The 19744-nt window shown below is 49.0% G+C and overlaps 1 long non-coding RNA gene across 6 annotated transcripts in view; it reads right to left on the reverse strand.

Moving 5' to 3' along the window:
• Positions 1-4322: 4322 nt before the first annotated feature.
• The window catches only part of LOC106021507, a 58951-nt gene continuing 43529 nt past the window's right edge, over positions 4323-19744 (reverse strand). For all 6 annotated transcript variants that reach the window (XR_005871558.1, XR_005871557.1, XR_005871556.1 and 3 more), the window contains 2 exons: positions 6013-6156; positions 4323-4645 (listed from right to left, as the gene is read on the reverse strand). This is a non-coding gene — a long non-coding RNA (uncharacterized LOC106021507). The remainder of the gene's footprint in view (positions 4646-6012; positions 6157-19744) is intronic.

A 19744-nucleotide genomic window follows, 5' to 3' on the forward strand; every position in this document is an offset into this window, starting at 1 on the left:
TCTAGTTTGGCTTCGATTAGCAGTCTACCAAGAATTTTCCAGATTGAAGACTTAGTCGTGTCCCTTGACACTTGAGAAAGATGCCATGGTCTCAGTCCCATCCCTGGTAAAAATCCAAGCTCAGGGCAAAGGCAGCTCTGTGAGGAGGTCAAGGCTTTCCTTCCTTCTTTCATGGTGTACTTCTCACACCTGTGGCACTTCCTGTGGAAGCTCTTTCTACTCACTCTGCTGGGACTATCAGGACACAAACTCCATAACAACAGGCCACGAACAACAGGACACTAACAGCAGGCCACAAACAGCAGGCCACAAACAGCAGGACACTAACAGCAGGACACTAACAGCAGGACACTAACAGCAGGACACTAACAACAGGACACTAACGACAGGACACTAACGACAGGACACTAACAACAGGACACTAATGACAGGACACTAACAGCAGGACACTAACAGCAGGCTACAAACAACAGGACATTAACAACAGGCCACTAACGACAGGCCACGTCCACCTGTCCTTATTGTATCTTTGGGTACCCAGAACAGGACCAGCAGTGGCTGACATGTGTCCTATGGGTTGTTTGGGGAGTAGAGAGTAGACAGTGACTCATCACATGGAAACTGTGGCCCGGGCTTCTCTCTTTCTCCCCCAGCCTTCCTAGGACTCTGTCCTGAAGGAGCTTGCTCTAGCAAAGCTGAGGAGGTAGACGTTACCTCCTATCCTCTCCCCTCCTTGAACCCTTTGGGCCTAGGTGCCAGGCTGAGGCCTCGTCCCCTTTGGCTGTCCTGTGAGCACAGATGTACTCTAGGTGACAATGCCTGGTACTCAGGTGCATTTGCTCTTTCCGAGGGCGGCATTGCCCAGAATCACCTCAAATTACAAGAATATCCTGCCTTTCAAGAGAGTGAAGAATTTCAGGGGAATGTAGGGAGGTATTTTGGGCAAACAGGGTCCTCCTCTGAGTTCCTTCTGCCAAGCACTCTAGGTTTTCCTCAACTCGTGGAAAATGCTGCCCTCGGATGGGACAGGCTCTACTGGGTGGGCCCAGATGACCAGGAGGCTTCCGGACTTACAGGTTCTCCTATTAGAAGCAACTAAAGCGTTTTCCTAAAACATCCCGTAGGTAAGCGTGAAGCCTCCTGGTCCCAGTCTACTAGCCACGCCCAGCCCAGAGCCCAGATGCAGCACACAGCCTTCTGACTTGCCCACTGTACATCATGGACTCGGACGCTTCTCCCTTCCTGCCCATCAGGGCAGCCATACTGCCTCCTTCTCCATGGCACCACACCCAGGCATTGGACTCTCCCTTCTTACGTGAACTACAATTGCCTAAAGGGACCGTCTGGCATTCCATCGTAGGTGTGTGTAGACAGACACCACACACATAATGTATGCACAAGCCGTAGCGCGACTGCTCACCTTGCTTCACCCGGAATGTTCCTAGGCTCAGTGGAGTTTTCATCTCTGCATCTCTTACTGTGGCCCATGGAGGTTCTCACTCCTGGGGGACCAGACAACAGGTCTCATGGGGCCCAATTTATTATTCTCTATGGTGCCCATCTCATTTGTTAGGAGTGATACTCACTTGACTGGCCTTTCTACCTAGCTCTAGAGGGCTGCTGGGCTGTAACTTTGCATTTGTGGAGACATACAGTGTAAATGATTCTGATTTAAAACTTATAGATTTAAGGATACATTGGAAAGAAGGCTCAGATTCCCATGGCCTTGCAGTTTTATCCCTTGTTTTTGTTTTTGTTTTTTTGCCTGTGGGTATGTCTGTGAGATTGTCAGACCCCTGGAACGGGAGTTACAGGCAGTTGTGAGCTGCAATGTGGGTGCTGGGAATCGAACCTGGGTCCCTTGGAGGAGTAGCCAGTGCTCTTAACCGCTGGTCCATCTCTCCAGCCCTCGCCCCTTGTTTTGCTAGGTGCTCAGAGGGAGGACTGGCCTCAGTGCACCATCAGCTAACCTCCCTTAACACCCTCCCCTGTGCCGTTGGTCCACACCCCAAAGGACACTCGCTTCTCTCCAGACTTCTTGCTTTCCTTGGCCTGACTGTTTGAGTCTTTTGTGGGATGCCCCTCAATTTGGGCTGACTGGGTTGAGTCCCTGCTCTCCAATTTTGGTGTCTGATGTTTGGTCATCTTGGGGTGATGCAGTATCTTTCACGTTGAGTCAACCCAGGGAACATGCTGTACACAAGGGACCCTCAGGGATGCCAGTGTGCACACCGAGGTGCATTCTCCCTGGCCCTCCTCCACAAGGCTCATTGCCCTTTAGTCTTTCATCAGAAACTCAAGTCACCAGCTGTCATCACTCATATTTGGCTGTTGTCTGGAGTGAATGGCACCAACATGAATTACCTCGAGTTACCTGTTTCATTTACCTATTCAATGATTTGTGTCCCTTAAGGGTGAATGGACAGTTTAAGATTAGTTTTTAGAAAAAAACGTTCTTATTGCATGTATGTGGAGGATCAAAGCACAGCTCTGTGGTGTCCTCTTTCTACACAGGTTCTAGGGGTGGAAGCTCCAGAGTCAGGCTTGCACAAGTCATGTTTACCGGTGGAATCATCTCAGCAGCTTTCAGATATTTCAATGTAGGGTTATGTGGTTGTTTGAATGTAATTGGCCTCCATAAAAACATAGGGAGTGGTACGATTAGCAGGTATAGCCTTGTTGCAACCAGTATTTATTTGGATGAAGTGTACCACTGTGGGGGCGGGTTTTGAACTGTCATTTATGCTCAAGCCACGCCCAGTATCAGTTCACTTCCTGTTGCCTGCAGGATTAAGCTATAGCTCCTTCTCCAGCACCATGCTGATAATGGGCTAAACCTCTGAACTTTAAACCCCCAATTAAATGTTTTCCTTTATAAGAGTTGCCATGGTCATGACATCTCTTCACAGCAATAGAAACCCTAAGGCAGTTAGGGTCAGTCCTAACTCAGTCCTAGGTCTCATTGAGTGCTACATACACACATATGCAAGGCTCATCTAGTCTGTCTTAGTAAGAACCACCCATTTCCTCCACTGGGATGCTGGTTCCTTTAGTTGGTAAATAGTCAGCTGGTCTTCTTTTGCTTCCAGTGCGTTTTCCACTCATGCCTCTGAATGAAGGTAAATGTCCTCAAACCCCCAGGACCCTTGCTAGGTCCCAGACAGCAGGACAGCTGGATGGAGTTGAAGGGCGGCGACAGCCCAAATGTTTGATGTATTTTGTTTTCTTTGAATTACTTTGTAAATAAGTTAAAAAGCTCAGTGCAGCTAATAGATCCCATGTTCTCCCTCTGGAGTCCTTTGTCCCCAACGAGCTCTGGGACAAGGTCTAGAAAGCTTCCGGCTGCCATGACTGTGGCAGTGGCTACTGATAACTAGTGAATGGAAGCCAAGAAGGTGGCTTCATTTCCTATGGTATCCGAGAGGGCCCCCAGCATCCCCACAGAGCCTCATATAGGCGGTGGCTGGGGGGGGGGGGAAGGCCTAAAGTTCATGTGACCAGGGTGAATACCCCCAAGGGTCCTTGGGGAGAGGGCAGCTGGCCCGTGTCCAGTTCTCCTTTCTCCCAGAGCATCTCTCCTGATGAACTGTCCTCCCCCACACCCAGGAAGAGCCTAATCTCTTTGTGAGGACAACGCTACAGACAAGGAAGAGGGCGTGGGAAGATGAGGGACAGGTAACATTAGAAACGGAGGAGGCTAGGTGCCCAGGAGTGTTGGGGAAGCAGAAATAGGACAACATGGTCTGTGGTTGGTGAGCAGGGTGTCAGGGTCCTTCTCCTGGATGCTGGCTTCCCAAAGGAAAGAGAACCAGATTCTACAGAATTCTTGTGTCCTAAGGGCTGTGTGGGGGTCTTGCTTTGGCTTCTGCCCACAAAACAGCTGACAAGTAATCCCCCAGCTGGACTTCGCAGCCACTCTGTTCTTTAACAATCAACTGCCCTGTTTGTGTTTGAATCTTCAATTTCTCCCATCCACCCACCCACCCATTCATCCATCCATCCATCCATCCATCCATCCATCCATCCATCCATCCATCCATCCATCCATCCGGTCCTCACTTATCCATCCATTCACATATCTATTCATTATGTCAGCTACGCACCCATCCCATCCATCCACCCACCCCTCCCTTCAGGGTTTAAAGTGTTCTAGAGGAATTATGCTCCTGTCCTGTTGTAGCTGAGTCTAGTCTAATTAATGGGGACAGCCATTAAGAAGTAAAACCAAGCAAAGTCTGCTGGACGCAAACCACACTTGCTTTTTAGCCCGGTAAGCAGAGTAGGGCAGTAGGCAGAGAACAGACGAGAAAGACATCCATCAATCCTTTTACACAAATTTATTAGGCAGATACTAGGCCATACATGCGAGAGGCAGGGTGTTAACAACTCACAAAGCTGGGTGTTTGTCCCCCACTCCCCAGAGCTCTTTCTTACAGAGGTAGTTAACCAAGAAACCCTCCAGACTGGGCACAGTGGTTCATGCCTATAATACTAGTTACTTGGGAGTCTAAGGCATGAGGGTTCCAAGTTTGAGGCTAGTATGGGCAACTCAGTGAGATCGTGTCTCAAAATAAAATTAAAAGAGGGCCGCCAGTGTAGACCAGTGGTAGAACACTGTCATGTGGACTTGGGCTCAGTCCTGGTCCTGTGGAAAAGAGAAAGAAAGAAGACATGAAAGAAAAACAAACCATCCATACCCTAGTGCTAGGAAGCAGAGGAGTGGTGGGAGGGTTCCATGAAATGGATGTGGGGGGTAGGATGACCCCACACAAGGTGGTTCTAGCCTAGGGCAACAAGCCACTGTCAGCCTAGAACAGACAGGGTGGGGCCAGGTCTCTGGTGCCTTGGCCCCAGCCATAGCATGGGTGCCAACTGGGGCAGGAGTGGCCTAGCAGAGGCTGCCATGAGGGCCCAGGCAGGGGACAGCAGCCATCCCCTAAAACAAAGGTCTACTTACAGTTCGATGCTCTGCAGACTCCTTCAGGAGAGCCTCCACCCAACCCTCTGAAGCGAGCACAACAGGATTGAGGGGGGGCCCTCCAGAAAGGTCCTTCTTGTCATCTTCCTTCCACACGAGGCTGTTCTATTTGCGTAGGGGTGGTGGTCACCTCTTGGGCCCTCCCAGTTCTGCCTGTCTCTCCAAGACCCCAGGGAGTCTCTTTTTGGTCAAGGTTTCAAATGATCACTAACCCAGGACCTTGGCCATAACATAGCAGAGTCTTGGGATGACCTGCTCAGCTAGCCAAGGCACCTCCCTCCCAGCTGCCCGTACTCAGGAGCCACAGCTTTCACATGGGAGAATGGTGGACTGAGCAGCAGGCTCTAGGCACTGTGACAAGACCCTCCCAGTTCTCCCTGACCTCCAGATAGATCTGTCTCTGGCACTTTTTCCACCAACCAACTTGACCCACTTTGAGGATGAGTTCTGTGTATCAACCAGGAACACTCTGCCGGAAACCACGTTGGCTCTGAACGAAGGAAGCTGTTGGCCCACTCCTAAGCAGAGAGAAGGCTAGTTCCTCCCAGTCATAAAACCCAAGGGAAGAACAGCCCTCCTCTGCCGAAGGCCTGGGCCTCTTCTGCCGCATCCCAGTGCTGCTGGTATCGCTTTCAAGCATAGCAGGGATGTCCCAGCTACCTCAGCTGGCTGTGGTGCACAGGAAGCAACCAGGAGATAGTGAGCTGGGCATGGGCTAGCTAGTGCTCCAAGGGCCACTCTGGGAAAGGGGCTGGAGAGACTGCTCATCCTGTGGCCACATGAACCTATGGCCACTGTATCAGACGGGCTCACTTACGTGCAGGAGCACAAAGTGGGACATGGTCTGGAAAGTATCTTGTTCTAGGTGGCTTTGGGTGGTAGCATCGCCATTATGAATTAATCAAAGCATTTCTAAGAGGCCCTGTGGATTCTACAGCTCTAAGAAGGAGCCACCTTGTCCCAGCAAGACCCACCTCCCTGCTCAAAAGGCCCCATGGGTATTGGGTCTGTGTAAGATGAAAATCAGCTCTTACCTCAGGAGACAGCGCTCTCCCGAGCTCTCCTGCTTAGCAAACCTTCCCTTCAGGACTGAAGGGTCTGCCCCATGTAGAAGAGGCTAAAGCAGAGCAGGTGGCCAGTCAGGAAGGCGGTTGTGAGGCTCCAAAGGTGTTTACAAGCTTGAAATGGAGAGAAAAATGGGGTAGGGAGCGTTAACCACATCAGCAAAACAGATACACCCAACCTCCAGAGCCATAGCTATGAAGCTCTTCAACCCGATGTCTCTGACCCAGTGGCCAGACAGCCATCAGAGGATGCATTTCTGGGCAATCTTTGGGCTGCTGTCTGACCATGGGAGACACAAGAGCCACGAGTTTGGAAATGAAGGCCATTAACAAAATGGGCTTGGAAGTCATCTCCTAAGGTCTCTGCCCATGGCCCTAGGCAATTCGTCCTTCCAGACCCCACTTCTCCAGACCCCCTCACCCAGGCAAGCAGAGGACAAGAACTCAAGTCATAAAGGACCAAGCGTTTTCTGCAACCCCTTGAGCAGAGAAAGAGGACAGGGCCATGGTTCCCCAGCTGACCCAGCAGGGCAAGAACAAAAGAAAAGAACCGACAGGGTTCACCCTTGGTCTCAGCCACCACTAAGGACACAAAGCCAGCGCTCACAAGTGACAAGAGCAGAGGGTGATGCCAGGCCCAAGAGGTACCCAGAACAGCAGGGCCCCAGGGACCCTATCCTAAGAGACTCTCAGAAAAGGGCTGCTTTAGTGCACCATCCTAGTGGTGAGGGGCACCAGCTGCCCAGTGCATCTGCCTTGGAGATGCCCAGCAGCCTGCCATCTTCCTTATGGCCTGGGGATATGGCTCTGGATGCTGCCCACACAAACTCCCTTCCCACCTATTCAGAAAACACAGAAACACTACAAGGTGCACTCAACTCTCCAGGCTGCCAGGAAGCAAAGCTGGCGACCTCACAGGTGCAGAGAGGATGCTATCAGGACGGAAGGAACACTCCGCCATCCTCAAGGCCACTGTACCCTAAGCTGTTCCTTCAGAAGCTTGGGTAGCACCCAGCCCAGGCTGCTGCTGCTTGCTGGGAAGAGGAAATTTCGTTATCTTTCTACCGCTTGGGGTGACTGTCCAAGACTGCCTCATCCTAGGGTCTTTTCTGTTCAGTTGGTCTAGCTATAGGCTGAGCTCCAAAGAGCTAAGATTCCACAAGTGTGAGTGTCCCTCTTCTTCACACTGCCAGAGAGGCCCTAGAGAAAGACTCCCCCAAATCCTTGGTCTATGATGGTAGCTCAGATACCCATCAGCTCTAAGACAACTGTAAGCTTCTTCTCACTAGCCTCCTGCATGTATCATGGCTACCATGAGGGCCAATTAGGCCACTCCTCCAAGTGGATAGCTTACATGTAGCCCTCAGTGCTTCTGAGGGTAGACCCCCAACCCAACTGAGTGGAGAGTTAGCTGCCTCCCTCTTCATTGAGCTTCCTATAGGCCCCAGACAGCTCCTCCTAAGCCTACGGCCTTCCCCGCAGCTCACTCTCGCCTCACAGCTCACTAAACACCAGGTCTGCTGCAGGGCAGGCTCCTGAGGACCTAAATATCACCCCAGTCCAATCTCCTTAAAGGCCCCTCGGTTTCCAATGAGTACCGGGTGACAGTGTTAGGGAAATTGGCTCTGGAAGCCAACTGACTTCCTAAGTTAGCAGCCAGGACCTCTCTTGTAGTTAGGCTCTCTTTAAGTTGCCATGAAGATTGAGTGAATTAAATGAATATATAGTCACATGTGACCTAGGACTCTGCACCATAGACAGGTCAAGAAGAATGAGGGTTTCTGAGTCAACAGGACCAAGGACGGAGCAGTAAGCAGGCTTCAGGAGATAGGGACCATCCAAGCTTCATCCTCCTCGTGCTATCATTTCTTACAAGAAGCAAGAGTGAGCTGGGGAGAAATCTGTACAGCCACAGAAATGGAGGAAACCCGGGAGGTCTAAGAACAGAGATGAACTTGGGGGGTCGCCTCCCCCAGTCTCAATCCCCCCTTGTCTGCTATGTGCTGAGAGGCAAGCCCCAGGTTCCAGGACCTCCGTGATGACTTTTGTGTTTTCTATGCCAGGCCAGGCCCTATCCAGCTGGGGTGGAGGGAGGCCTAGGGGCAGATAGCACAGATGTTACGTTGCCATGGTAACTACCTAACTCTGGTAGGCCAGGTTACTAAGGAGCCACAAAGATGGAGTTGGGCAGCTGCACTGGTGCTGGCTTAATTAAGCCCACCCAGGCCCCCATGGAGGCTCACTCTCCATTCCCCTGGCCTTCCCTCCTGCAGACCCAGCCTGTGTTAACCAACAAGCCTAGGCCTCCTAGACTAGTGTCGTAGTGAAGCCAAGGAGAACCCAGCCAACAAGTCAGCTGCTAGAGGGTACCAATATTCCAGGGACAAGAATAGCTTCACTGCACTTCAGAGAAGGCAAGGGGCCCCTTTCAAGATGAGTGACAGGGCTGGGTGACAGAAGGCGTCTCAGCTGACCAACAGGGGGCAGTCAGCCTTTGCCCATGGCCATCTGTGACAGGCGGATAGAGGACCCAGGGGACGCAGAAGTTCCTCTATGTCTTAGGTGACATTATCTGAAGGTTTTGGTAAATCTAGTGAACGAGGTGTTATCGCTCAGACAAAGAAGAAAATAGGTGGCGAAAATACCATGGGGCTGGATGAGAAGACGGTCTCTCTAACTCTACAACACCATCTGACTGGATGAGACGAGGACTGCCTTGCAATGGAGGTGTTCACAGTCCCTGCTCATCACCAGCGCTACTGTTTGGCAGGCCTTCGTGAGGCCCAGGGCTTGGTCTGTCTCACACGGGACCCACTCAGATTCCTGCCTATGGTTCTAGGAGAAAGCAAGACACTGAGCTTGGCAATCATCTCTCCCACACCAACCCTGTGAGCTCCGCCGTCTCCACTCAAGCCTGATCTGTTCCAGCGCCTGCAATATTCCTCACCTGCGCCTAACACCTCTGACTTTTTCGCTGTTCACACGTCCCCTCTTCACAGGCTGGGCATTGCCCAGTTCCTGCCCCTGCCCCGCTCTCCTGACCATATCTAGACATAGCAAAAGTGTCTGTCCTCCAAATTCCATCCCTCCACCCTGCTGCCAACTGAGCTGCCATTTGGCCTATGACATCTGAAGCCACCTGCCTCCCCCTCGACACTGTTGCCTTACTTGGCTCCGAGCACACTTGTTTGCTGACCTACAGCTCAGGCCATCCAGTCCTCTTCCAGTCAGGCTGTCTCGATTTGGCTCCTTCATCCCATGGATGGCCTACACAAGCCCATTCCTGCCCCTATAAGGAGAAGTCAGGCAGAGGACTGGGGGTGTTTTGAGCGGCAGGACAAGGTGCGGGACATCTGTGTGCCTGTGACATGGGAGCACATGCCTAGAGCATGGTGTGATGTCCGCCACAGCTGTCCCCTTCTTCTTGGCTTCCAATCCCAGTGGGCCCCACGGCCCTGCTATTAATATAATACAAAAAGGCCTAGCAGCTGCCTGGGACAAAATCTTTCCACAGGCAGTGACAACTGTCACAATGTGGACTCCAAATGTCCCCACCATACATTCTTCCAAAAAGGACACAGCTGAATCCGCCTGGGCGCCTGCTACTGAAAATGTGTTGACCTGCTCTTGACAAAAACAGAAATTGCCAAAGACCAATTTGGAGGTCTTTTAAGGGGCTCCAAATACAAGGAAGGGGTAGCTGTAGGGAACTCCCCTGGTTTGCAACTGCCTGAGGGTCTAAGGCCCCATCCCAGCTGAGAATGGCGCATGTCAGAAGGCAACTTGAGTGTTCCCTGCCAGCCCTCTGCAAGGCAAAGAGGATGACTTCAACTTACCCAAGGAAACAAGAAGAGGCAACGACCACAAACCGGGAACAGTGAAAGTCACTGGTGTTCAAGAACGCCAAGAGAGCTGTGCGCTTTCTGGGTTACCTCAAAGGGCGCTAGTGAAGGTGTGCCAGGCAGCCGGGAGCAGAAAGGAAGACTCACAGAGGGTTGCCATAGTCACTCTCCTGGCTTAAAACCTCTTCATCAAGCTTAAGAATGGAACAGGATTCTGGAAACACTAAGAAAGACCCGCACACAGAGGCCGGTCCTGGGAGCCTCTTTATTTATGGAAAGAAGAGAAGGAAGTGATGGCTCCACCTATCTACCTGGAGCATGGAGGTGGTGTCAACTCCCCAGATAACCTAAAATGGCTCCCGCTAGTCCAGACCTGTGGAGACAGGCCGAAGACTGAGTAGTGGCTCAATAGAACATTTGCCTTATACACCTGAGTCCCTGGATTCCATCTCTGGCATAGCAGGCAAAAAGGAAAAGAAATAAAATCTAGTATTTAAAAATACTGCCACGAGACCCTGTGACTCTGTGAACAGCTCTGGCCCATCGTGCATGCACAACCAGCCCCCTCCAAAAGGGGTCTCAGACCACAGGACGAATGGTGTTTCTAGGCAAAGGTCTTCTGGGCACCTCAGGCAGACTACACACAAAGGGAAAGACCACCTTCTTCCACCTAAACCCTAAAAACCCGAAGTCCTCAAGGAGAGGTGTCATCCTATGAGGCTGACTACATTCTGGCCAGCAGCAGAGCCGGCCCTAGCACACGGCACCCTGGGAACCAGCTCACTGGAGCCCGAGGGCTACAATAAGTAGGCTCTTATCATAAAGGCTGCTTTGTCTGCAATGCAAACATGCACAGTGACAGCAAATGTCACGTCCAAGTCCCTCCAGACGATGACTTCTGCCCATGTATTATTAGGAGGCAAATGTCAAGGAAGGAAAATAGGCCCAAGTCATTTATCCTGGTTGCAATTCCACTTATTGGAAATGGAGCTCCCCCCCGCCCCCCCACGACCTCCTCTTCACACTCAAGTCCACTCTGAAAGGTAGGTGGAAGAAGGCTGGTTGAGATGGTTCAGCCAGTGGGGTGCTTACTACCAAGCTTCACAACCTGAGCCCCATTCCCAGAGCCCACAAACTGCCTGACCCTTGACCCCGTCCGTATATGTGCACCCTCACATATACACATGGATGTTAAAAAAAGTCAAAGTCAAAGTAAAGGGGTTGTGGGCGAGGGGAAGTTACCCTGTTAAGTGCATTAAGCCATTGAGATAACATTCTATAATTACCACCATACACTCTACACTTGTGTGTATCTTAGAGTACCATATGGCATTTATAAGATAGCCCTACTTATACTGTGACTAACTCAAAATATCTGGGGAGAGGCAGCGGGTGGGGTGGGGACAGAGACCCTGACATCTGATCTGGAGCACACTCTTTCAACGGTGGCCATTCCCAGCTTCAACTGTCTAGATCCAGGATTAGCAGGGAGGTCTCCTCAGGGCCTCAGGGTATCACAGGAGGAGGGGTGCATGCCTATCTGGAGGCTTCTAAGGGCCCTCCAGGGGTCACCACCAAGAACTGAAACAGCCTTACTCTGGCTGATACAAGTCCACTCACCTCCAAAACTAGAGGAAAGAAAATGAACCTGTAACTTGGTGCATACCTGCTGCGCTCCCCCCCCCTTCCCCAGAACACACCAGCCACCCCCACCCCGCCCCTATGTCCTCTCTCCCTTCTCCCTCATGGCAAAGCTCTGAAATACAGGTTGCAGACTTTCAACAGTTCTCTGTGGCTAAAGAGTGATTAAACCAAGGTCACACCCAGAGTCACAGGCAAAGAAAACAATCCCAGTCCTCTCCCACACAGAGACTCTGGGCACAAAGTGACCTAAGCCTTAGCTCTGTGTGGTATTGTGGAGTTATTAGATAGTACATATCATTTAGACAAGTGCATGTGCCCGGCGGAGCTTCTGGCCTGCTGTGGAGTCACAGGGCAGACATCTTGAGAAAAAGCAGGCTCGCCTTTCTAGCACCTCAACTCCCCCCCGTTTAGGGCACAGTTTAAAGTAATAACTGGTGCTTTTAGAGCTGGATAGATTTTGAATAGCCAGCAAAAACAAACAACAACAACAACAACAAAAAACACCTCACTAAAGCACATTAGCTTTCACCTTGGCCATGTCCTTCCGGCTGCCGTGTGGACTTGGCTAGTCCTGACTATCGGGCACGGTATGGTTCTATTTCTAGCCTCTAAGGCACTGCTAGCTTCTGTTTTCTTCAACAAGGAGCCAGTGGAATGTCAGTTCTAAAGTGATCAAGAAAGGAATGTGAAACTGCCAACTGTCCATTTGGTTGTGGACAAAAAATAGATCTGATATCAAGAGGGTTGGCATCTGAGCACGGGGCTCACCTTCCGCCTCCACTTGAAGACTACATTTGGTGCATGAAAACTTGAGACAGAGCTCAGAATAGGAAGACAACCTACAGCTGTTTTTAACCAGACTTGCAGGCCCCGCCCTCCCTCTCCCAGCTTGTGTCCTTACTTGTAAGTTGAAGGAGCTAAGATGGGATCTCTCTGGCCCTGTCTAGCTCACAACTTCTGTGCAAGCCCAAGGAGCCCAGCGTGCGGGGTTCCTTGAGGTGGCCTCCTTGGCACAGGTTTCTTCTACTTCCATCAGTGTCTCTACTGAGGGCCAGATCTGAACATCTCTGCATCATCTCACGCCTTTTTCTGTGGAGCCAAGAGTGCTCCTAAGCCCACAGGCTAATGTAGTGCTGCTCAGCACGTGGGAACTTGGGGTGTCCTGCTATCTCACACCCAGCGGTGTCCCTCATTTCTTTCGCTCAATGAGGGGTTTCCACATCCCCCTTGGCACATCCACGTTGTCCCCAAGCCTTGTAACTGGCCTAATCAGTCCTCGACGGCACTCGTACTTACCACCACCCATTTTATATATTTCTAGAGTTAACTAACTCTCTTGGCTAGACCTAGGCACCACCAACTCTGGTTTTCCATTTTACCTCCCAATCCTGGTACCAGACAGAGCTTTGAAAAAAAAAAAAAACTTGATTAGGCACCTCCTGGTCACCAGGGTAAGGACGTCCCACAAATGAAGACCATTTGACACCCCACCCCCTCCTTGTCCTGCAGCTCTGCTGACCTCCTGAGATGACACCATCCCCGTGCTCCCACATGGTCAACTTTCAGTCTTAGCCCAAGCGCTCAAGGATACGTTCCCAGGAGAGCAGCATAGCCAAGTATAAGGGGCAGCTACCTGTGCTGTGTCCTTCCCAGGGCTCTTGGCGGGTTGCAAAGGAGCCCCTCTGCGCTGTGGTGCCCACACAGAAGAGAGGCTTCAGTCTGCTTTAGCTCAGCACCATCCACCTGAATTCATTCTGGGGCCTCTGTAGTCTACCGCCTGAGTTCTCTCTCAAAAGCAAAAGAACTCACTGGAAGAAAATTAGAGGTGTATTTCACACAGGCACAGCCCAATGCCACCGCATCTGACTACTGGCTCTTTCTGCCTGAGCTCACTGCATCCCTTCCTCTACTCTTTGACCTCTCCTTTCCAACCATCAATATCACAACCCTCATCAGCACCGCCACCATTAACACTCTTAGAAAACAAATCAAAACACAACACACTGTAGCGAAAAACGCTTTAAAAACAAGCAAAAAGGGGCTGTCCCCTTGCATTCTTATTGAAGACCCCCCTCATTTCAGGTAACACAGTGAGCAAGAGCGAAGGGTGATGAAACTGGGGGAGGGGGAGTAAAAACAGCAGCCTAACTAAATAGTATTCGGCTGACTAGGGCAGTGGGTCCCAACCTTTTAACCCTGTGACCTTTTAATACAGCCCCTCATATTGTAGTGACCCCCTAACACAAAATTATTTCTGTTGCTACTTTATAACTGTAATTTTGCTATTGTTACGAACTGTAAATATCTTGTGTTTCCTGATGCTCTTAGGTGATCCCTGTGAAAGGGTTGTTTAGCACTCAAAGTAGTTACAACTCATAGGTTGAGAACTCCTTGACTAGAACAATCCAGAAGAATAAAATAAAATTCTAGAGTAAAAGCAGCCCATATCTAATCAAAAATCTCAACTCTAAAGCCCAAGATGGCATTCAGGTAGAAGTTGTGGATTTTTAGATTTCAGACAATAAATGAAATGTGCGGTGCTAAGAAAAAAATTTTCATGAAAAACAAAAAGTACCTTAAAAAAAAAAGCCTATTGCAATGTGCCCTGGCTCTTCCTGTCTGTGACTCCAGCACAGGGTACTTTGCTGACAGTGCTTGTCACTCATAAGAGCTTTCTGGTAGGTTTTTTAAGGTTTGTTGTGTAGAATCATTCCATCTACAAACAATACTTTGACTTCTTCTGATGAGTGATGCATCTGTTCTCTGGTCTCAGTTCTCTAGTTAAGACTTCAGTAGCAGTGTGTTGGATTTTAATGGAAATGCTGAAGTCCTCCCCCCCCCTTAGTATAATGCTGGCTACAGGTCTGCCACGTAAGGCCTTCATCATGTCAAGCAAGGTTCCTCCAAGAAACTTGTAAAAAGTCTTTGCTGCATCCTTCAAAATAACCTCGTGAGTTCATTCATGTGATACATCACAATTATAGATTTGTGTGTTGAATTATCCCTGCTTCCCTGGAATGAAGCCTACGTAATTGTGATGAAGCAGCCTCTTGATCTTTTGAGTTTGACTTGAGATTTTAAAAATGTATTTGTCTTGTGTGTGTGTGTGTGTGTGTGTGTGTGTGTGTGTGTGTGTGTGTGTGTGCACATGCCCTTAGGCTTGGCAGTAAGCTTATCCATCGAGCCCTTGCAAATATTGTCGATCCATATTTGTTTCCAGTTTTGGTATCGGGAGGATGCTGGTTTCTTAAAAAAATTGGAAATGTTCCCTCCTCCTGTTTTATGGAGGAGTCTGAGAAGTATTGGTCTTGGCTCCTGTCTGAAGAGCTGGTAAATTCACCAATAAAACCATCTGGGCCTAGACTTTTTTAGTCAAGAAGATTGTCTTTACTACTTTACCAAATCACTACTTGCTATAGATTTGTTTAAATTATTTATTTCATCTGAGTTTAATAACAGTCAGTCACATGCACTAGAAATCAAAATTTCTTTTTGAATTAAAAAAGAAAATTCAAAAACAATTTCTATGGAAATTACAGTTTAGTGGAATATATGTGCTGAAGGCGTGCACGGGATTTGCTGACTTCCTCACGCCTGCTATAACGTCTCCACTTTCATGTCTAATGACTAAGGCGTCTTCTGTTCCTTTCTTTTGGTTAATTTGATTAAAGGCTTGCCAATCTTAATCATCTTTTCATTGATTCCTTGTATTTTTAACATTTCTGTTTTGCTGGTTTCTGCTCCAATGCAACTGTCTCTCAGCTACTCATTCTGGTTTTTAATTGTTCCTTTTTGCCTGAGGCCCTGACTTGTATCAACAGAGCTCTTTTTAAACATTTATTTATTTGTTTAGTGTGTGTGTGTGTGTGTGTGTGAGTGAGGGAGAGAGAGAGAGACAGAGAGAGAGACAGAGAGACAGAGAGAGAGAGAGAGAGAGAGGTGCAGGGGTCAGAGGATTTGATCACGTGGGTGGGTCCTGGGACTGAAATCAGCCTGGGCAGTCTTGCTTTCTTAAGGAGGTGCTGAGCTGCACACAATCGCTTCAGACTGCTTTGCTGCATGCCCGTGACTGGGCTTGTTGTGTTCCTTTCCACTTCATCTCCTCTTTAGTCTCTTCATTCACCTGTCTATCACCCAGAAGTGTGCTGTTTGGTCTCCTGAGTTTGTGAATGCTCTATAGTTTCTCCTGTTAATTAGCAGTTTGACACCATTAGAAGATTCAACACAAGGAAATTGCTTAGTTCCTGTATTTGTTAAGGCTTGCTTCGGGTCTGGGGAGTGGCAGAATTCAGTTTGATTTTAAAAAAAAAATCCTTATTTTTAAAATACTTAAAAACTTAAAGCAAAACAAACACCCCCATACAAACTTATCATCATCTTCTGTCCTTCTAGAAAGGAAAAACAAAAATACAAAAAAACAGAATCCCAAGGGTGGGAGGCTTGAGTAGCCCCAGTCATGGGAAATGCCTTCCCCAACTCAGCTCCAGTGGTGAAAGCTCAGGATACCACCATCACCATCTTCATTCCCCTCAGACCAGCGTTGGGCAATCTGTGGAGGAGCTGAGCCCTCCTCAGCTCTCTCCAGAAGTCAGCTGAGCATGCACTGGGGAGTCACGGGGGGCCTCATCAACCAGGCAATTCTTGAAGTAGCAGAATTATGAGGAAAATGTACAGAAATCAATATCATCCCATAAACACGCTATAAACAGCCCGAAAACCTAATGAAAAACAGACAGCCCATTCACAGAGCGACAGAAGTATCAAATGCCTGAGAAACCCATGTATGCCGCCTTTTCAAGCATCAAATGCCACATTTTACATTCAAATAGTATAAAGAAAAATAAAGCCCTTAATGTGGGAAAGACTTGAATAAATGAAGAGACCAGACTCCAGGCTTAAGACAAAATGCAGAAGAGACCATAGTGCTTCCTCGTTTAATTTACAGACTCAATGCAGTTCCAGGCAAAACATCACCAAGGTCATTACAGAACTTGATAAAAATGTTTTTTAAATTTGTATAGGAAAATAAATGGGCAAAACTATCAGAGAGCTAGGAAACAGTGTCTGGGAAGAGAGCATAGGCTCTGGCAGGTCTTAAAACACAGCATAAAACAACGATTGCCTGGCTGTAAACCACCGAGAGAAGCATCGGGAAGACGTACAATTTAACAAACTCAATAGGAATAAAGCAGACCGCAATAAAAAGTGCAGACCACATAAGGCATCAACGCTCAGAGGGCAGAGATGTCTTTTAAAACCCTCTTAGCCCCGGTATAAACGGCAAGGTTGTCTTTCTCGCTTTCCATGCTTTCTTTTTAATAACAAGAGAGATCAGAAAATTTCAAAGGGACAAGATAGAGATTTCCTGACCCTGGGGGAAAGCAGTCTTTCTTAATTTCCAATTTCCCAATGTCCATCTCAAGCTCTTCATCCCTAGAGCACTTATAGTCAAAAGCACGCTGAGGAAGCTAATTAAACCCACATTGTTCTCTAATTATGCATATAGTGAGGGAAACTGTGCAGGCTGTCTCCTGCCTGCTCCCAGTCAACCGTCTATCAAGTAGGTACCCAGTAGGTACCACTGGCCCTTCCCATGGGACAGAGGCTCCCAGAGAACCCATGGGAGATTACATGACTGGAGTTTTCATCTGGCCCCACCCACCCACTCAGTCCCTTCTGGAGCTTCCTCCTTCCATCACAGATGATGGATGAGCCAGGAGGGAAGCCAGGGCCAACATGAAGAAAGGCCTACAATTAATGAAGGTTTTTAGTCACAACAGATTGGGCCGGGACCATTGTCTTCATTTCTGGACCTAAGAGCTACACTTCAATCCTCTAAGCTTCATCGTACAACCCTGCCTGCCAAGTCTTCCTGGTTCCATTAGGATTCATGTCACCTGAACACTGTAGATCAGTAGCCCGGATCAACATCTCAGTGTGTTGCATAGAGAAAGGTGCCCACTGGAAGGACAAAGGCAGGTTAAAGGGAACCTGCGATTGACCACATACACATGCACAACATCTGGGTGTGAGCCCATGTGGGCTCAACCACTGCATAGGGCAGGATGGGATGTCTACTAGAATGTCTTTGAAAAACAAAGCCAAGTGAAAAACAAACAAATACCTCAGAATCATCTTTAACTCAAAGCGAAGCTCTGTTCATGAGGCCGATTTTGCCCAGTTATCAGGACAGACTGATTACAGAGCCCAGACTCATTTGCCTGAAGATAATTGCCTCAATTCTCCACTTCACTTTGCACATATAGAAAGAGTCCCAATCTATTGCAGCCTCAGTGACTAGACATGTAAAATTGGTCTAATCAGAGTTTGAAGAGCTCAAGCTGAAAGGATTCTATGAGCATGAGCCTGAACCATGACACCACTAAGGGCTTTCTCCCCTCTGGGCTGCAGGCTCCCTTGCTCCCTCCCCCAGGTCTGATGGGTGAGTCAGAACTTCAGGCAAGATGAAAACAGCTCTGAGGCTCTCTTCCCTGTGGGTGGCTGAAGCTGGGGCAGGGCGGGGCACTGAGATACTCAGGAAAGTTGGACAAAGGCATAGCTGGGGGCCAAGGACCTTCTGGACAGCCAGGCCCCTAGCAACCAGCAGTATGTCCATCTCACCAGGGCCTCTGAGCCAGTGATTTCTTACACACTGATGTCTCCACAGGAGTAGGAGAGCAAACACCAACTTCAGGCTGGGAAGTGTGCAAATGGTGTAACACAAGGCTCACAAGCTCCAGGGCCAAAACCCAAACGAGAAAGTCCCTTTTCAAGAAGAGCCTGGACACGGAGCTCCATGTGAGGGGAGGAGCTACTGGGCTCCTGAGCCTAGAAATCGCTCATTCCACGGAAGAGGGAAAGGCAGAAGGAACTGTGTATGTGTGTGTGTCTATCTGTGTGTGTGTGTGTGTGTGTGTGCTGTGAGTGTGTGTGCTTATGCTAGTGTGGTGTGTGTGTGCATATGCTCTATGTTAGTGTTCTCTGTGTGTATGTGTGCTGTGTGTGTGTGCATATGCTCTGTGTTAGTGTCCTCTGTGTGTATGTGTGCTGTGTGTGTGTGTGTGTGCATATGCTATGTGTGAGTGTGCTGTGTGTGCATATGCTGTGTGTGTGTTGATTTGCACAGAGTAGAGGGCAAGAGGCAACTTTACAACTCCTCTAGGTTAATGTGTTTAGCTCTGACCCCACCCACCTCTTCCCAACAGAAGCAATGCAGATGAACCCAATGATGGTCAGGACAGAATCCTAAAAATGGCTATTTCCCCCTAGTGTTTGCTTTTAGCTCTAGCTGGCCTCTCCCCTAAATCACAAAATCAGGAGCTTGGAGATTTCACCATATTATTGGTGAAAGCCAGAAGAGATCAGTGCAGCCTGAGTAACAGCAAAATAGCATCCTGGAGAGATGAACCAAATGTTCCCGCATTGTGCCTAGTCCCCTTGGAGAACAGGAGGGGAGGGGCCTATGCCAAATTCCCAGTGAGGTCGAGCCTTCCTGGCTGATTGCCACAGTGAGGGGTGGGGAGCACTTCAAAGTCCCTCAATTCATCTCTCTCCAAAAGAAAGTTTGAAAAGCTCTCCATCTCCAAAAATAGTCCTTCCCAATGATTGTCCAAAAACATGCTCAATAGCGATTGTACCCGTTTGCTAAGGAGAGCAGAACCCAGACTCTATCTTGAGTCTCATATTGGACAATGGACTGGCGTCTGTGGGCCTCTGACAGCAGACTGCAAGCCTTTACAGACTGGTGGGATCATCTGATGCCCAGGGCTTTGCACAACAGGTGGGATGGAAGCAGTCCTCTTACAAGATTAGAAGAAAAAACAAAAACCCCTCAAAGTCAGACTAGGTTTTAAAAGACCAATGGACAACAATCATCAGCACTGGCCCCAGAAACTAGAGAAGCTACCTATGACTCCAAGTGTGGTTCTTAGCCTCCCTCTCCTGCTCACTCGCCAGGGTAGAGTTTGTTACTCTGTGCCCACTGGTCGTCTGTTGTTAAAATTGGGGGCATCTCACATTGATCTGCATGCTGCTGGATGGCAGGAATTGTTCATCCTCATTGACTTCAATCTCCCCACAATGCCAGGAATAGTGTCTTGGTCATAGAAGTGACTCAATTCGTGATTGCTAAATAGCCAATTTCATTTGTAATTTCCGAGACAGCTCCAGGAGGGGAGGCAAGAAGGCCAATTAATTAATAGATGGACCTGACTAAT

The sequence above is a fragment of the Mesocricetus auratus genome, unplaced genomic scaffold, assembly GCF_017639785.1.
Source record: "Mesocricetus auratus isolate SY011 unplaced genomic scaffold, BCM_Maur_2.0 Super-Scaffold_100028, whole genome shotgun sequence".
NCBI classification, from domain to species: Eukaryota; Metazoa; Chordata; class Mammalia; order Rodentia; family Cricetidae; genus Mesocricetus; species Mesocricetus auratus.